The 17,518-nt window shown below is 42.5% G+C and overlaps 1 protein-coding gene across 1 annotated transcript in view; it reads left to right on the top strand.

Annotated features, from left to right (window-relative positions):
• Window positions 1-17,518, top strand: part of frem1a (Fras1 related extracellular matrix 1a) — a 410,320-nt gene that overhangs the window by 47,249 nt on the left and 345,553 nt on the right. The window lies entirely within an intron of this gene.

Genomic DNA, 17,518 nt, shown 5'->3' with positions numbered 1-17,518 from the left:
TGTGGGAGTGGAATTTGTGGTCCTTGAAATAGGAGGCCATCTGGGATGTCCTGGAGTGGAATTGCTCCTCCTTTGATCAGATACAACGGAGGCGGAGAAAAAGGATAACGTTTTTACAGGAGTGGGGGGTGGGAGGAGGTGTAGTCCAGATAGCTGTGGGTGTCAGGTGGGTTTGTTTGAAGTAGATGTCCGTGTTGAGTCGGTAGCCAGAGATGGAGACTGAGAGGTTCAGGGAGGGAAGGGAAGTGTCCGAGATGGTCCAGGTGGACTTGAGGTCAGGGTGGAAGGTATTCGTGAAGTGATAAACTGTTCAACCTCCTCGTGGGAGCATGAAGTGGTCCCAGTGTAGTCAACAATGTAGCGGAGCAAAAGGTTGGGAATGGTGTTAGTGTAACTGCAGAAGATGGACTGTTCCACATATCTGACAAAGAGGCAGGCATAGCTGACATGGTCCCTCTTGGTCTGAAGGAAGTGGGAGGATTCAAAGGAGAAGTTGTTGAGGGGGAGGACCAGTTCGACCAATCAAATGTGTCAGTGGAAGGGTACTGGTTGGGTCAGTGGGAGAGGAAGACACAGCGGCTTGGAGGCCTTCACCATGGCAGATGGGCATGTACAGGGAGGTGTTGGGGGCTAGGGAAATGAAAGTTATGATGGAAGTGGAGGGCGTGTGTGGTGACCCATATAGATGTTCCTGGGCCAAGGTGAACAGGAAGGTGTCAAGATATGAGCAAATAAGTTCATTGGGGCAGCAGCAGGTAGAGACAATGGGTCGACCAGGGCAGTCAGGTTTGTGAATATTTGGTTCTGAGACAGAGGTTGGAGGCTGTGGATGGGAGTTCCCCTAAAGTGATGAGGTTGTGGATGGTCTGGGAGGTGATGGTTTGGTGATAGGAGGTGAGGTTGTTGTCGAGGGGGTGTTAGGAGGTGATGATCCTGAGTTGGTACCTGTCTTTAGTGGTGTGGAGGTTGGTGTGCCAAACTGCCACTGCATGCCCCCTTGTCCATTGGTTCAACAGTGATGTTGGTGTTGGAGTGGAGGGTTGCACGTTGTGAGGGTGAGAGGTTGGAGTGGGTGAGAGGGGTAGACAGGTTGAGGTGGTCAATGTCATGACAGCAGTTGGAGATAAAGAGATCAAGGGCGGGTATGAGACCAGCATGGAGTGTCCAAGTAGAGGGACTATGTTGGAGGTGGGAGAAAGGGCCCTCTGAGGTGGGTGGGAGTCCGATGGAAAAAGTAAACGTGGCGGAAGAAACGTATAATTCGTAATGCATATGGAATTCATTGATGCGGGAGTGTAGTGGGATGATGGTCCTTTACTGAGGACCATTCATCCTCAGTGATGGGGAGGCCAGGGAGAAAACTCGGTGGAGCTGGGGGCTAGGACCTGGTGTAGAGCTGGATTGCAAGAAATCTGCTTAAAATATTTCACCTCCTTCTTAATATTGATTATAAATTGATTGTCTACTACTACCCTACACTACCTCCACTAAAATATCCATGAGATCTTCCTTTTGACAATTCTGCCATGTTGGAAATATTTTCAGTCTTTCTTCGTAACTATGTTTCCAGCCCAGCCAATTTTGATTCAATGCTGATTGTTTGCTATGGTTTTACTGCATTGCATTGAGACATAATTGAGGACAACATTTGTAGTGTGGTGTAACTGTACCTATTGATAAGTTTCAAGGTTTTTAGTCTTTTTAAAATAGATTTATCCACCCATGTCTACTCTCGAGCAGTTCTGTATTTCCTGCCCTGGTTTTGTTTGCTCCTCCACACTTTGCAGCAGTATTATTAAATATTTACTCCTGCATCTTGTTATTTATTAATGTATTAATTAACATCTATTGAAATTGAGTTCCATTGACTCAAGTTTGCTATTTTACAGACTTTAGTCCTCCCAACATTTGTGAAATTAGCTGCTAAGAAATAAAACTGGTGATTTGTGTTGATGGAGTTTGTATTCTCGCAACTTAACTGGGAAGAGTGCGGCAATAATTATGTCCCACTATTCTACAAGCCAGAACAAAATGTATAAATTCCTAATGCGACCTTTATATCGAACAACTTCGGTAATTCAGGACAAAATAGGCTGGCCGTAAGAAGACAGCAAGTGGGAGTGGATGAAAAGTATTCCGCCTGGAGGTCAGTGACCAATGATGTCCCGCAGGGCCTGTTCTTTGGCCTCTGCTCTTTGTAGTTTTTATAAGTGACTTGGATGAAGAAATGGAAGGTGGGTTAGTGAGTTTACCAATGATACGAAGGTTGGTGATGTTGTAGATAATGTTGAGGGCTGTTGCAGGCTACAACAAGACACTGACAGGATGCAAAGCTGGGCTGAGAAGTGGCAGATGGAGTTCAACATTGATAAATGCGAAGTGATTTATTTTGGAAGGTCATATTTGAATGCTGACTACAGGGTTAAAGACAGGATTCTTAGCAGTGTGGAGGAACAGTGGGATCTTTGGGTCCACGTACATAGACCCTCAAAGTCACCACCCAAGGTGATAGGATTGTTAAGAAGGTGTACAGTGTTTTAGCATTCATTAATATAGGATTGAGTTTAAGAGCTGTGAGCTTTTGCTATAGCTCTATAAAACTGTGGTTAGACCACACTTTGAATATTGTGTCTAGTTCTGGTCACCTCATTATAGGAAGATGCAGAGGAGATTTACCAGGATGCTGACTGGTTTGGAGGGCTTGGCTTATGAAGAGAATTTATTGAGGGAGCCAGGGCTTTTCACACTGGAGAAAATAAGGAAGAGAGGTGACTTGATAGAGGTGTACTAGGTAATGAGAGGCAGAGATAGATGGATAGCCGAAGACATTTTCCTCCGGGCAGAAATGGCTTTCACGAGGGTTCATAATTTTAAGGTGATTGGAGGAGTGTATAGGGGAGATGTCAGAGGTAGGTTCTTTTTATGCAGAGTGGTGAGTGCATGGAATGCACTGCCAGTGGTGGTAGTAGAGTCAGAGCCATTAGGGACATTTAATCAACTGCTGGACAAGCACATGGACAGCAGTAAATTGAGGAGTGCTAGGTTAGGTTGATCTTAGATTAAGATAAATACTCGGCAAAACATCATGGGCGGAATGGTCTGTACTGTTCTATATTTTATATTCTATAAAAGTAATTCACACTGGCTTCCTTCAAATAATAGTAAAAATAATTGTTTATTAGAGTAACAGAGTCTCACAGCACAGAGATAGGCCCTTTGGCCCAACTTAGTCCATGCTGACCAACATGTCCATCTACACTAACCCCATTTCCCCGCACTTGACTGATATCCTTCTAAACCTTTCCAAACCATGTATTTGTCTAAATGCCTTTAAATGTTTTAATATGCTTACCTCAACCATTTCTGCTGATGGCTCATTCCATGTGGATACTACCCTCTGTGCATATAAAAAAAAGCCCTTCAGGTTCTCTTTTATTCATTCCCCTCTAACCTTAAACTGCTGTCCTCTAGACCTTGATTTCACAACCCTAGGAAAAACAGAGTGAATTCATCCTATCCGTATGTCTCATGATCTTATACACTTCTGTAAGATCCCTGTAGATGTCATATACATGGACTTTAGTAAGCATTTGATAAGGTACCCCATGGTAAATTAATGGAGAAAGTGAAGTCACATGGTGTGCGGGGTGTTCTAGCTAGGTGGATAAAGAACTGGTTGAGCAACAGGAGACAGAGTAGTAGTTGAAGGGAGTTTCTCGAAATGGAGAAAGGTGACCCGTGGTGTTCCACAGGGATCAGTGCTGGGGCTACATTTGTTTGTGATATACATAAATGATCTGGAAGAGGGCATTGTTGGTCTGATCAGTAAGTTTGCAGATGACACGAATGTTGGTGGAGTAGCAGAAAGCATAGAGGACTGTCAAAGAATACAGGAGAATATAGATAGACTGAAGAATTGGATAGAGAAATGTCAGATGAAGTTCAATCCAGACAAATGTGAGGTGATGCATTTTGGGAAGTATAATTCTAGAGCCAACTATACTGTAAACTGAAGAGCCTTAGGAAAAGTTGATGGGCAGAGAGATCTGGGAGTTCAGGCCCATCGTACCCTGAAGGTGGCAGCACAGGTGGATAGAGTGGTCAAGAAGGCATAGGGTATGCTTGCCTTCATCGGACGGGGTATTGAGTTTGAGTTGGGAGGTCAAGTTAAAATTGTACAAGACTTTGGTTCGGCCACATTTAAATACTGTGTATAGTTCTAATCGCCACATTCCCAGAAGGATGTGGATGCTTTGGAGAGGGTGCAGAGAAGGTTTACGAGGATGTTGCCTGGTGTAGAAGGTACTAGCTATGAAGAGAGGTTGAACAGGTTAGGATTGTTTTCATTAGAAAAAAGGAGATTGAGGGGAGACCTGATTTACGTCTACAAAATCATGAAGGGTGTAGACAGGGTAGATAGAGATAAGCTTTTTCCCAGGGTTAGGGTTTCAATAACAAGAGGTCACACGTTCAAGTTTAGAGGTGAAGTGTTCAAGGGGGATATACGCGGCAAGTACTTTACACAGAGGGTGGTAGGTGCCTGGAACATGTTGCCAGCAGAGGTAGTCGAGGCAGGCATGGTAGATTCATTTAAAATGTGGCTGGACAGATGCATGAATAGATGGGGCGCAGAGGAATACAGATGCTTAAAAATTGGGCAATAAGTTTAATCAGTGGATTTGGATTGGCTCAGGCTTGGAGGGCCGAAGGGCCTGTTCCTGGGCTGTAAATTTTCTTTGTTCTATCCCCCCTCAGTCTCCTAAGGAAAAAGGAAAGAAGTCCTAGCATGTCCAACCTCTCCCTATGACTCAGTCCCTTGGGTCCTGGCAATATCCCTGTAAATTTCTTCTATTCTCTCCAATTTAATAACATCCTTCCTATAACAGGATGACCAAAGCTGAACACAATACTTCAAGTGCAGCCTCACCAACGTCCTGTATAACTGCAACATAACTTCTCATGACTACCATACTCTATGTACTGATTGATTGAAGGCTAGTATGCCAAAAGCCGCCTTCACTGCACTGTCTACCTGTGACTCCAGGGTCCCTCTGTTTCACGACACACCATTCACCATGAAACTTTACCTTGATTTGAATTTCCAAAATGCAATACCTCACACTTATCTATATTAAACTCCATTTGCCATTTCTCAGCCCATTTCCCACTGTCGTAGAGCCAAAGACTCCCAGAGATGTACAGCACGGAAACCGACCCTTCGGTCCAACCTGTCCATGCCGACCAGATATACCAACCCAAACTAGTCCCACCTGCCAGCACCTGGCCAATATCTTTCCAAACCCTTCCTATTCATATACCCAACCAAATGCCTTTTAAATGTTGCAATTCTCCAGCCTCCACTGCTTCCTCTGGCAGCTCATTCCATACACTTATCACCCTCTGCGTGAAAACATTGCCCCTTAGTTCCCTTTTATATCTTTCCCCTCTCACCTAAACCTATGCCCTCTAGTCTGGACTCCCCCAACCCAGGGAAAAGACTTTGTCTATTTATCCTATCCAAGCCCCTCATAATTTTGTAAACCTCCATAAGGTCACCTCTCAGCACTCCAGGGAAAACAGCCCCAGCCTGTTCAGTCTCTCCATATAGCTCAAATCCTTCAACCCTGGCAACATCCTTGTAAATCTTTTCTGAACCCTTTCAAGTTTCACAACATCTTTCCAATAGGAAGGAGACCAGAACTGCAAGCAATTTTCAACAGTGGTCTAACCAATGTCCTGTACAGCCGCAATATGACCTCCCAACTCTTGTACTCAATACTCTGACCAATAAAGGAAAGCATACAAAACGCCACCTTCACTTTCCTACCTACCTGCGACTCCACTTTCAAGGAACTATGAACCTGCACTCCAAGGTCTCTTTGTTCAGCAACCCTCCCTAGGACCTTACCATTAAGTGTATAAGTCCTACTAAGATTTGCTTTCCCAAAATGCAGCACCTTGCATTTATCTGAATTAAACTCCATCTGCCACTTAGCCCATTGGCCCATCTGATCAAGATCCTGTTGTAATCTGAGGCAACCATTTTCACTGTCCACTACAATTCCAATTTTGGTGTCATGTGCAAACTTACTAATTGTATCTCTTATGCTCACATCCAAATCATTTATATAAATGACAAAACGTAGAGGGCCCATCACCGATCCTTGTGGCAGTCCACTGGTCACAGGCCTCCAGACTGAAAAACAACCCTCCAACACCACCCTCTGTCTTCTATCTTTGAGCCAGTTCTGTATCCAAATGGCTAGTTTTCCCTGTATTCTGTGAGATCTAATCTTTGCAGCCAGTCTCCCTGGGGAACCTTGTCGAACGCCTAACTGAAGTCCTGTCCATGCTTATTTTAGTGTCAACTGCTAATTTATTAATCATGCCTTGTACATTCTCATCCAAATCATTACTATTGATAACAAACAGCAATGGGCCCTGAGGCACTCCACTAATCACAGGTCTCCAGTCTGACAAGCACCTTTCTACTATTACCTTCTGCTTCCTTCCATGAAGCCAAATATGTATCCAATTTTCCAGCTCCCCCTGGAATCCATGCCATCAATTCTTCTAGACCAGCCTACTGTGTGGAACCTTTTCAAAGGCCATACAAAATCCATATATCCTATATTTAAAAAAAGGATGTTGACAAAAGAGGATGAATTATTGACCAGTTAGCTTTACTTCTGTAGTGCGGAAAATGCTTGAGTCTATTATCAAGAAAGAGAAATAGCAATGCATCTGGTAGAAATTGTCCCATTGGGCATACGTAATATGGGTTCATGAAGGGCAGGTAATGCTTAACTGATCTGAAGAGATGATGAGCATGGTAGTCAGCGAGGACCCAGTAGGTGTGGTGTATCTAGATTTCTGAAAGGCACACACACAAGGCTACTGTCATAAGATAAAGATGCGAGGCATTACTGGCAATGTATTGGCATGGAGAGAGGATTGGTTAACTAACAGGAAGCGAAACATGGGGATAAATGAGTGCTTTTCTGATTAGCGATACATGACCCCCTAATGGTGTGCCTCAGGATCAGTTTGGGACTGCAATTATTCACAATTTACATTGATGATTTGGAGTTGGGGACCACATGTAGTATGTCAAAGTTTACAGATGACACGAGTGGTAGAGCAAAGTGTTCAGAGGACTATGAAACTTTGCAAAGTGACATAGATAGTTTGAGTGGGCAAAGATCTGGCATGTGGAGTACAATATTAGTAAATGTGAAGTCACCATTTTGGTAGGTATAACAGTGAAAAGGACTTACTTGAATGGTTAAAACGAATTGCAGCATGCTGCTCTGCAGAGGGACCTGGGTGTCTTTGTGCATGAATCAGAGAAGGTTGGTCTGCAGTGTAACTGGTAACTAAGAAAGCAAATGGAATTTTGTTCTTTATTGCTAAAGGGATTGATTTTTTAAAAGCAGGGACGTTATGTTGCAGCTCTATAAGATGTTAATGAGGCCTTACCTGGAGTCTGTGCACAGTTTTGGGTCTCCCTACTTATGAAAGGATGTACTGGCACTAGAGGGGGTGCAGAGGAGGTTCTCAACCTTGATTTCCAGTTGATAGGGGGTTGGCATATGAGGCGAGACTGAGTAGACTGGAATTATATTCACTGGAATTTAGAAGAATGAGGGGCGTTCTTACAAAAATACATAAAATTATGAAGAGAATAGATAAAACATAAGGAGAGAGAATGTTTCCACTGGTGGGTAAAACTACAATAAGAGGGCATAGCCTCAAAATTAGGGGGAGCAGATTTAGGACTGAACTGTGAAGGAACTTCTACAGCCAGCGAACTGTGAATCTATGGAATTCACTGTCCAGTAAAGTAGTTGAGGCTTCCTTAGTGAATGCTTTTAAAGCTAAGATAGGTAATTTTTTGAACAGTAAATGAACTAAGGGTGAGGATGAGAGGATGAATATATGGAGCTGAGGCCATAAAAAGATCAGCCATGATCTTATTGATGATGGAGCAGGCTCAAAGGGTCAGATGGCCTACTCCTGCTCCGAATTCTTATGTTATGTTTACCACTCTATCCTCATCAACTTCCTTAGTCACTTCATCAAAGAACTCTAACAGATTTGTGAGGCATGATCTTCCATCCACAAAGCCATGCTGGCTACTCCTAATTAAACCCTGTCATTCCAAATGCCTGTAGTACAATAATTACTGTAATACATTAACAGGAAGTTAAAAGCAAGGATGACACTTAAGCTATAATCCTATAAAACCCCAATAAAAAATCACGACAAAGACATGATTTAACATAAATACCAGAGATAGAAAAAGAATGTATACTGACTAAACAAAATTCGGAATAACAGAAATGCAGACCACAAAGTAAGACGTTATTTTCCTTCTCAGTCCTTTTGTTTTTATTTGTAATAATGCCATGCTGTTGTGAGTAGGACGGCATCATTCTTTGATTTGGTGGCTGATCAGGTGTACTTAGATCTTTTCTCTTATAAAATATCTCTTTTAAGATTTCTTGGGTTTTTTGCCTTTTCCCCTCAGAGAGGGAAAGGGTAAAGATGGGAATTTTCTATCTACAGGCTTTGGATGTTTCTATCCCTCTGCTGCTCTTGGCTCTTACAACTTTTTAACATGCTGCTGTTCAGTCTACTGTCAAGGAGAACTCTTCATTTGAAAGATTTTCGGTATAACTCAGCCTTGCATTCTCCTATTTTCAATAGTAGCAATTCAACAATTCCTGCAGCACTTGATTTTCAAGTTGTACAATTTGCCTGATTATCCAGTTACAACAATCCAACTTCTACTTCAGCTTATATTCTCAAAAATAGTAAAAATGATCCACTACAGTATGACTAAATTATCTCTTCAGAGCACTGTACCCTCTTTACTGCATAGATTAGTTTGTTGTCTCAATGGGGTGTCTGATTGCAGATTGGTCCATTGAGTCTTATGAGAATGTTTTGTTATGAATTGTCTTTCAAAGGCACATGTCCATTACATAAATGACTGGATCATGTAGCATAAATGTAGATGACAGCAGATGCCAGGAGCAGTGATTGAGAACAAAAGGAATGGGCTGGCATTGATGGGAAGGATAGTGATGTCAATGAGGGGTTATGGCTGGCATGAAAAATGAAATTAATGTGATGGAGATCTGAAGACAGTGGTGGCAAAGAAAGGATCATTAGAATCACTACAATGTGGAAGCAGGCCATCTGGCTCATCAAGTTCACACCGAACCTCCCACCCAGACTCAACCCTGCATATCACATGGCTAATGAACCTAGTATGCACAGCCCTGGATACTACGGGCAATTTAACATGGTTAATTCTGCTAATATGCATTTCTTTGGACATCCTCTCATTCTTAATTCCTTTTACTGTTCAAAGAATTGTCTATCTTAGCTTTAAACCATTTTACTAAGGAAGCCTTAGCTACTTTGTGGACGGCATGGTGGCACAGTGGTTAGCACTGCTGCCTCACAGCAACAGAGATCCGGGTTCAATTCCCGCCTCAGGCGACTGACTGTGTGGAGTTTGCACGTTCTCCCCGTGTCTACGTGGGTTTCCTCCGGGTGCTCCAGTTTCCTCCCACAGTCCAAAGATGTGCAGGTCAGGTGAATTGGCCATGCTAAATTTCCCATAGTGTTAGGTAAGGGGTAAATGTAGGGATATGGGTGGGTTGCGCTTCGGCGGGGCGGTGTGGACTTGTTGGGCCGAAGGGCCTGTTTCCACACTGTAATCTAATCTAATCTAATCTAAACTTTACTGGGCAGAGAATCCCATAGATTCACAGTGAAGAAGTTCCTTCTCAGTTCAGCCCTAAGACTCTTCATAGCCAGAGAACCCGGAGGAAACCCACGCAGACACAGGGAGAACTATAAACAAATGACTACAAACAAATTGCAAGGACAGATTCTTAATTTATATTTTATATTACTCAGCTTGTTTTTTAATAGATGGACAGCTTTGGTTAGATGTTTCCCGCTGAGATTTTAAATCTTGCTTTGGGGGCGGCACGGTGGCACAGTGGTTAGCACTGCTGCCTCACAGCACCAGAGACCCGGGTTCAATTCCCGCCTCGGGCAACTGACTGTGTGGAGTTTGCACATTTTCCCCGTGTGTGCATGGGTTTCCTACGGGTGCTCCGATTTCCTCCCACTGTCCAGGTTAGGTGAATTGGCCATGTTAAATTGCCCGTAGTGTTAGGTGAAGGGGTAAATGTAGGGGAATGGGTCTGGGTGGATTGCGCTTCGGTGGGTCGGTGTGGACTTGTTGGGCCGAAGGACCTGTTTCCACACTGTAAGTAATCTAATCTAAAAATCTGTTGAAGTCTTTGGTGGAAGAATAATTGGGAATTTAGTATTTAATAAAGTAAAGTCATTATAGTTTACCAGGCCATAGAACCGCTCTCGCGTTACTGAAAGATGACTGGTCACCTGAGGATCACCTTTAATCTGAGGGTCACCACACCTCAGGGAAGGGCAGAGGTTGAGTTGGAGAACCCTTCATGATACCTTCATCTGGTGTGGGAATTGAATCCACATCGATGGTGTCACTACATTCAGCCAACCTTCCATTCAGCCAACTGAACTGTACTTATTGAATTAAGTTTATTGTCACATGTACTCTCATCAGTATAGTGAAAAATTTGCAAGTCACCACTTACTGTGCCACCTTAGGTACAAAGTTACCTCTGTACCGAATAAAGCAGAAAAATAAGGGAAATAAAGTTAGACATCACAGTAGGAAGAACAAAGAAAAGCAATTAATAGTTCAACACCACAGTCCATAATCACCTGGCCATGCTGGGCTCACACTTCTCACAAGGGCTCAACCTTGCCACACCATGCTGCCCCAAATTGTCTGCTCTCACTGCCTTACAGCCTGTTCCTGTTAGCTCCGCTAACATGGGAAGCCTGTTCCTCCTCCTGCTACCACCCTGGGTTTCCTGGTCCTACTTCAGAATGCCTGCTTCCACTCTCACCACTGGCTGTCCAAGGCTACCTGTTCCACACTGCTCTGGTTTCACTCCGGACCTTGAAGAAACTGCGATACTGTTGACCAGTGGAGTTCTGCAAGGGCACATGATGCTGCCTTGTCGGTGGCTACCAAAGCCCCTACCGTCACCGCTAATTTGACTGCAAATCCATAGAATCCCTACAGTGTGAAAACAGGTCATTTGGGCTAACAAGTCCACACTGCCCCTCTGAAGAGCATCTCACCCAGACCCAACTCCCTACCCTTTCCCTGTAGCTCTTCATTTCCCGTGACTAACACATTAACTTGCACATCCCTGAATACTATGGGTAATTTAGCATGGCCAATCTACCTAACTTGCTCACCTTTGAAATGTGGGAGAAAACCAGAGCATCCAGTGGAAATCCGAGCATCCGGCAGAAACCCACTTAGACATAGGAAGAATAGATTACTGTCTGTGTGGAGTTTGCACAACAGTGGAATTGAACCATGTGAGGCAGCAGTGCTAATCACTGAGCCACCAAGCTGCCATTTGCTAGTATAAAAATATAATGAAAATTAATCCTTTAGGTTGTGCCACTTGAATTCTTTCTTAGTGTGCACTGTACATTTACCCAGACACTCTCTCCTGTCTATAGTCTTGGCATGCATACTGCTATATTTCCTCCAACACTATCTGCCAAATCTTTTTGAATAAGCCTTCTGTTAGCCCCTTATTGAGCATTTTGTTTTTCCTACTGCACTGTAATTATTGCATTTTCTTTATTACTACTTCTGACACAGTTACTGAACTCACCAAGCAGGATCTACCATTAATAAATCTGTTCTGATTGTATCCCACTGCAGTCTCTAATTTTATTTTGAATTACTATGTAAAATGACATTGAATTTTAACACAAAAACAGACTGTTCATTCTGATGTGCTTGCTTGGTTCTCTACATCAGCCTCTCTTTTCCTGTAAGTTCTATTTCTTTTTCTTTTGTGTGCTTTCTTCAGGATTGCACAAAACTTCCATTTCACCTTTTCTTAGTTTTGTGAGAAGGACAGGAGAAAAAAATTGAGAAATGAGCAAGTAAGGACTGCACCACTTTAAACTGACCATCACCCAGTGATTGGACTATCAGGAGATGAGTCCTAAGTAAGTTTGTAAAACTGAATGAAATTGCAACTTTTGAATTGGTAACTAGTGAAGTATTGTGATCTCATGTACTTGTATTTCTCAGCCCAAAGAATCTTCTGCCAATTCACCAGGATAAAAGAAGGAGAACATTAAAACCTATGAGCGATGAAACTCAATACATTATAATTATCCCTAGTATATCTGTCAGCATCCAAAATGTTCCCTCTGAAATCCCCCCATATAATTATCTGCTATGTAATTATACCCATTATTTCATCCTTGGATGTGAGAAAAGAAAACAATGACAATCTTTAGAGGAAAGCTCACCCCCAATGCTTTTTCTCAAAGTACGATCAGATTTTTGGGCAGGAACCAACACACTGATTAGGCTCCAGTAGTCTACTTCAATTAGTGCTTCCTTATACATAATGGGTAGCTTTTGGATTTGTTCCAATTAAGTTATCACATAGGAAATATGTGAAGAAGGGCTCATGCCCGAAACGTCGATTCTTCTGTCCTTGGATGCTGCCTGACCTGCTGTGCTTTTCCAGCAACACATTTTCATGCACTTGTTCAGTCAGGCTTCAATTGCTCAGCACAGTTTCTTTCAAAAAGTAGGTATTATTTAAAACACAAGCATTATTGCAGCAACTGCAAGCAAGCTCTAATGTTATTTAACTCTGAACCTGCTCTGCCACTTATATTTCTAAGGACCACAGTATAAAACTGATAAGTGCAGTAACCTGACTTCTTGAGAATTTTCTTCCAGGTTATACCTATGTCTGTCTAATAGTGATTTGCATGCGATCCAGATCTCCCACTTATTAGGCAAGCACTTTAATCTGCAAAACCACAGCATCGAGTCTCCATGCTGTGTGCTATGACCTCAATAATATATTTACAACAATTTATTGTATACCAATGTAATCAGATTCTGGTATAGAGTCTGAGTCATAGAAAGGTACAGCACAGAAACAGACCCTTCGGTCCAACTCATTCATGCTGACCAGAGATCCTAAATTAATCTAGCCCCATTTGTAGCACTTGGCCCATATCTCTCCAAACTCTTCCAATTCATATACCTATCCAGATGCCTTTTAAATGAGTGGCATGGTGGCTCAGTGCAGCGCCAGGGACCTGGGTTTGATTCCAGGTCTGTGTGGAGTTTGCACATCGTCCCTGTGTCTCTTTGGGTTTGCTTTGGTTTCCTCCCACAGTTCAAAGATATGCAGGTTATGTGAATTGGAAATGCTAATTTGCCTGTAGTGTTCAGGGATGTGTAGGTTAGGTGCCTTAGTCAGCAGAAATGTCGTGTAAAGGGGAGTGGGTCTGGGCAGAATACTCTGCGGAAGGTCGGAGTGGACTTGTTGGACCAAATGATTTGTTTCCACACTGTAGGGATTCTATGAAATGTTGTAATTCTACCAGCCTGCACCACTTCCTCTGGCAGCTCATTCTTTCCATGCACCATCCTCTGCATGAAAAAAATTACCCTTTAGGATCCTTTTAATTCTTTGCCTCTCTCTCACCTTTTAATAGAAATGCAAAGTGCCCTGAAATCTGTCCTTTTTTCAATTTTTAAATTTCCTGTTATGTCCTTGGAAGCCTTTACAATATGATCAAACGGAAATATGATTGTTGAAAGTAAGAGGCTAACTTTCATATGCAAGACATCAGAAGTCACATCTCTGAGAAACTTTGGACTTTTGACACTTTCCTACATTTTCCACTATTTAGTATCTGCTGTAATTCTATCTCTCAAGTTGAAAATAATCAATTGTGAAAGGTGACAAGTGATTGCCAACTGTCCCTTTTCAAAGTAAGCACCTCACTTTTTTTGTAAGCTTTCCAACTCCATTTACGTTTTATTGTTGCAGCAATATTTTGGGCTCTTGGTTGACTCCCAGTCCACACGTGACAGAAAGTTGGAGTGGCCAAGTGATTGACGCTGAGAGGCTAGTATACAATTGAGGAGAAAGTGAGGTCTGCAGATGCTAGAGATCAAAGTTGAAACTTTATTGCTGGAACAGCACAGCAGGTCAGGCAGCATCCAGGGAATAGGAGATTCGACGTTTCGGGCACAGGCCGAAGAAGGGCCTGTGCCCGAAACGTCGAATCTCCTGTTCCCTGGATGCTGCCTGACCTGCTGTGCTGTTCCAGCAATAAAGTTTCAACAGTATACAATTGAGCCTGATTGAGTTTGGGAGATATGATACAAGATCAGTTCATACATGTATCAGATGGATAATGCAACCAAGAACTAGCTTTCTTGTAATATTCATTCATGGGACATGGGGTTTGCTGACTCAACCAGTATTTACTGCATTTGAAGGGAATGCCAAGATTTTGCACCTGCAGAATGTAAAATATTCAGAGGAAAATTAAAAAAAACAGAAAAGCCAAAAATTAAGTATGAGAAGAGATTGTCAGACTGCATGAAATAAAACCAAAATGTTTTCTTCAGGCATGTTAAAAGAGAAATGTTTTGTTTAAGGAGATTTACATATACACAGGCGGAAGATATACCTGAGCTTTTAGAATCATGAGAATCTTATAGTGCAGAAATGGCCCTTCAGCCCATCGAGTCTGCACTGACAAATGAGAAGCACCCAATCTTTAACCCAATCCCAGTTACCAGCACTTGGCCCAGAGTTTGAGTGTTATGAAGTGCTCATTCAGGAACTTTTGAAAAGATGCGAGAAACTTTCATTGACCACTCTCCCAGACAGCATATTCCATACCATCACTACCTTCTAGGTAAAAAGGTTTTTCTCTCCTCCCTTCCACCCTCCCAAACCACTAACCCCTCACCTTGAACCTGTGACCCTTGTGATTGAGCTTTCAAATAAAGGGAACAACTCCTCCTTTCTATTCTGTTCATGCCCCTCAATTTTGTACACCTCCATTAGATTGCCCCTCAGTTTTCCCTGTTCAAACAAAAACAACCCAAGCTGTTTCTCCTAACTTAACTCAAATTTTCGATCCAAGGCAGCATTTCAGTGAATCTCCTCTGCATCCCCTCCAGTGCAACCATATCTTTTCTGTAATGTGGCAACCAGAACTGAACATAATATTCTAGCTGTGGTCTCACCAAAGTTCTATACAATTCCAGCATGACTTCCCTGCTTCTGTAATCTATTCCTCAAATGATAAAGGAGAAAGTGAGGTCTGCAGATGCTGGAGATCAAAGTTGAAACTTTATTGCTGGAACAGCACAGCAGGTCAGGCAGCATCCAGGGAACAGGAGATTCGACGTTTCGGGCACAGGCCCTTCCTGAAGAAGGGTCTGTGCCCGAAACGTCGAATCTCCTGTTCCCTGGATGCTGCCTGACCTGCTGTGCTGTTCCAGCAATAAAGTTTCAACTCAAATGATAAAGGCAATGTCCCATATGCCTTTTTCACCATACTACAAATAGATTTCTGAAGGCAGAAAGACATATCAATAAACACTCCAACATCCCTTTGCTCCACATAACTTCCTAGTATCATGCTGTTCATTGAATACTTCCTTGTCAAATGAATACATTATTTGTCTTTACCAAGAAAGATGTTGTAGCGGTCTGTGGGCGGCACGGTGGCACAGTGGTTAGCACTGCTGCCTCACAGCGCCAGAGACCCGAGTTCAATTCCCGCCTCAGGTGGAAGACTGTGTGAAGTTTGCGCATTCTCCCCGTGCCTGTGTGGGTTTCCTCCGGGTGCTCCGGTTTCCTCCTACAGTCCAAAAATGTGCAGGTTAGGTGAATTGGCCATGCTAAATTGCCCGTAGTGTTAGGTGAAGGGGTAAATGTAGGGGAATGGGTCTGGGGGTGTTGCGCTTCGGCGGGTCGGTGTAGACTTGTTGGGCCAAAGGGCCTGTTTCCACACTGTAAGTAATCTAAAAAAAATTGTGAAAGAGGAAACAGTTCAGACACTGGAAGAGTTTTAAAATTGATAAAATGAAATTTTAGTCAGGCTATCTGTACTTAAAAATTGATAAGGTAACCAGACCAGATGACGTGCAGTCAAAGGATAATGAAATAAGTTAGAATGGAAATTCTGGCTGTAATAGCCATAATTTTTCAGTTTTACATAGACTCAAAGGAACATACGAAAAAGAGTAGATGCCTCAAGTCTGTTCCATTATTCAATGAGATCATGGTTGATCTGTGCCCTAACTCCATCTCCCTGTCTTTGGCCTAAAATCCCTCAAAACCTTTACTTTCACAAAAAAATATTTATGACAGATTAAAAATTAACAACACTTTTAGCATCACTTACCATTTATGGAAGAGAGTTTTAAACTTCCACTGTTCTTTTTAGGTAGAAGCACTTCCTAGAAATTCTTCCTGAATGGTCTGGCCCTAATGGTCAACCTATGCCCCCTCATTCCAGAATCTTCAACAATGGAAATAGTTTATCCTTACCTATCCTGTATTTTCTCGTTGATTCTTGAAGACTTTGATCAAATCACCCCTTAACTTTTTAAATTCCAGAGAAAACACACCTAATTTATATAGTTTCTTCTCATAATTTAACCCCTGATGTATCATTCTTGTATACCTACTTTCTACTCTCTTGAAAGGTGTGGTGTTCAGATCTGCTCACAGTACTCCAAGTGGGGTCTAATCAGGACTTTGTATAACTGCAGCATAACTGATTTTTATGAATGACTTGGATGAAGAAGTGGAATAGTGAGTTAGTAAGTTTGCTGATGACACGAAGTAGAGTTATGGATTGTGTGGAAGACTGTTGTAGGTTGTAACGGGACAGTGATAGGATGCAGAACTGAGCTGATAAGTGGCAAATGGAGTTCAGCCTGGAAAAGTTTGAAGCTATTCACTTTGGAAGATCAAATTTGAATGTGGAATACATGTTTAAAGATCGGATGAAGTCTTCAAGTGTGGTTAGACCACACTTGGAATAATGTGTTCAGTTCTGGTTGCCTCGTGATAGGAAAGATGTAGAAGCTTTATAGAGGGTGCAGAGGAAATTTACAAGGATGCTGTCTGAACTGGAGGGCATGTCTTTTGAAGAAACGTTGAGGGTGCTAGGGCTTTTCTCATTGGAGTGAAGAAGGATGGGTGGTGACTTGATAGAGGTGTACAAGGTGTTGAGAGGCATAGATAGATTAGATAGACAGAGACACTTTCCCATGGTGGAAATGTCTATGGGTGATAGATATTTGGAGGAAGGTTTAGGGGAGATGTCAGAGGTAGGCTTTTTACACAGAGTGATGAATGCATGGAATGCATTGTCAGCAGTGGTAGTAGAGTCAGATACATTAGACATTTAAGCGACTCTCACATAAGCACATGGAAGATATTACAATGAAGAGTATGTAAGTTAGTCTGATCTTAGAGTAGGATAAAAGGTCGGCACAACTTCGAGGGATGAATGGCCTGTACTGTGCTGGACTATTCTATGTTCAAGGAGTGCAATCTGCAACTAT

The sequence above is a fragment of the Chiloscyllium plagiosum genome, unplaced genomic scaffold (genome assembly GCF_037043375.1).
Source record: "Chiloscyllium plagiosum isolate Xiang-an unplaced genomic scaffold, Cpla_swu_hap1 HiC_scaffold_2, whole genome shotgun sequence".
Lineage (NCBI taxonomy): Eukaryota > Metazoa > Chordata > Chondrichthyes > Orectolobiformes > Hemiscylliidae > Chiloscyllium > Chiloscyllium plagiosum.
The sequence above is the reverse complement of the archived record's forward strand: the minus strand, read 5'-3'. Positions and strand labels throughout refer to the sequence as shown.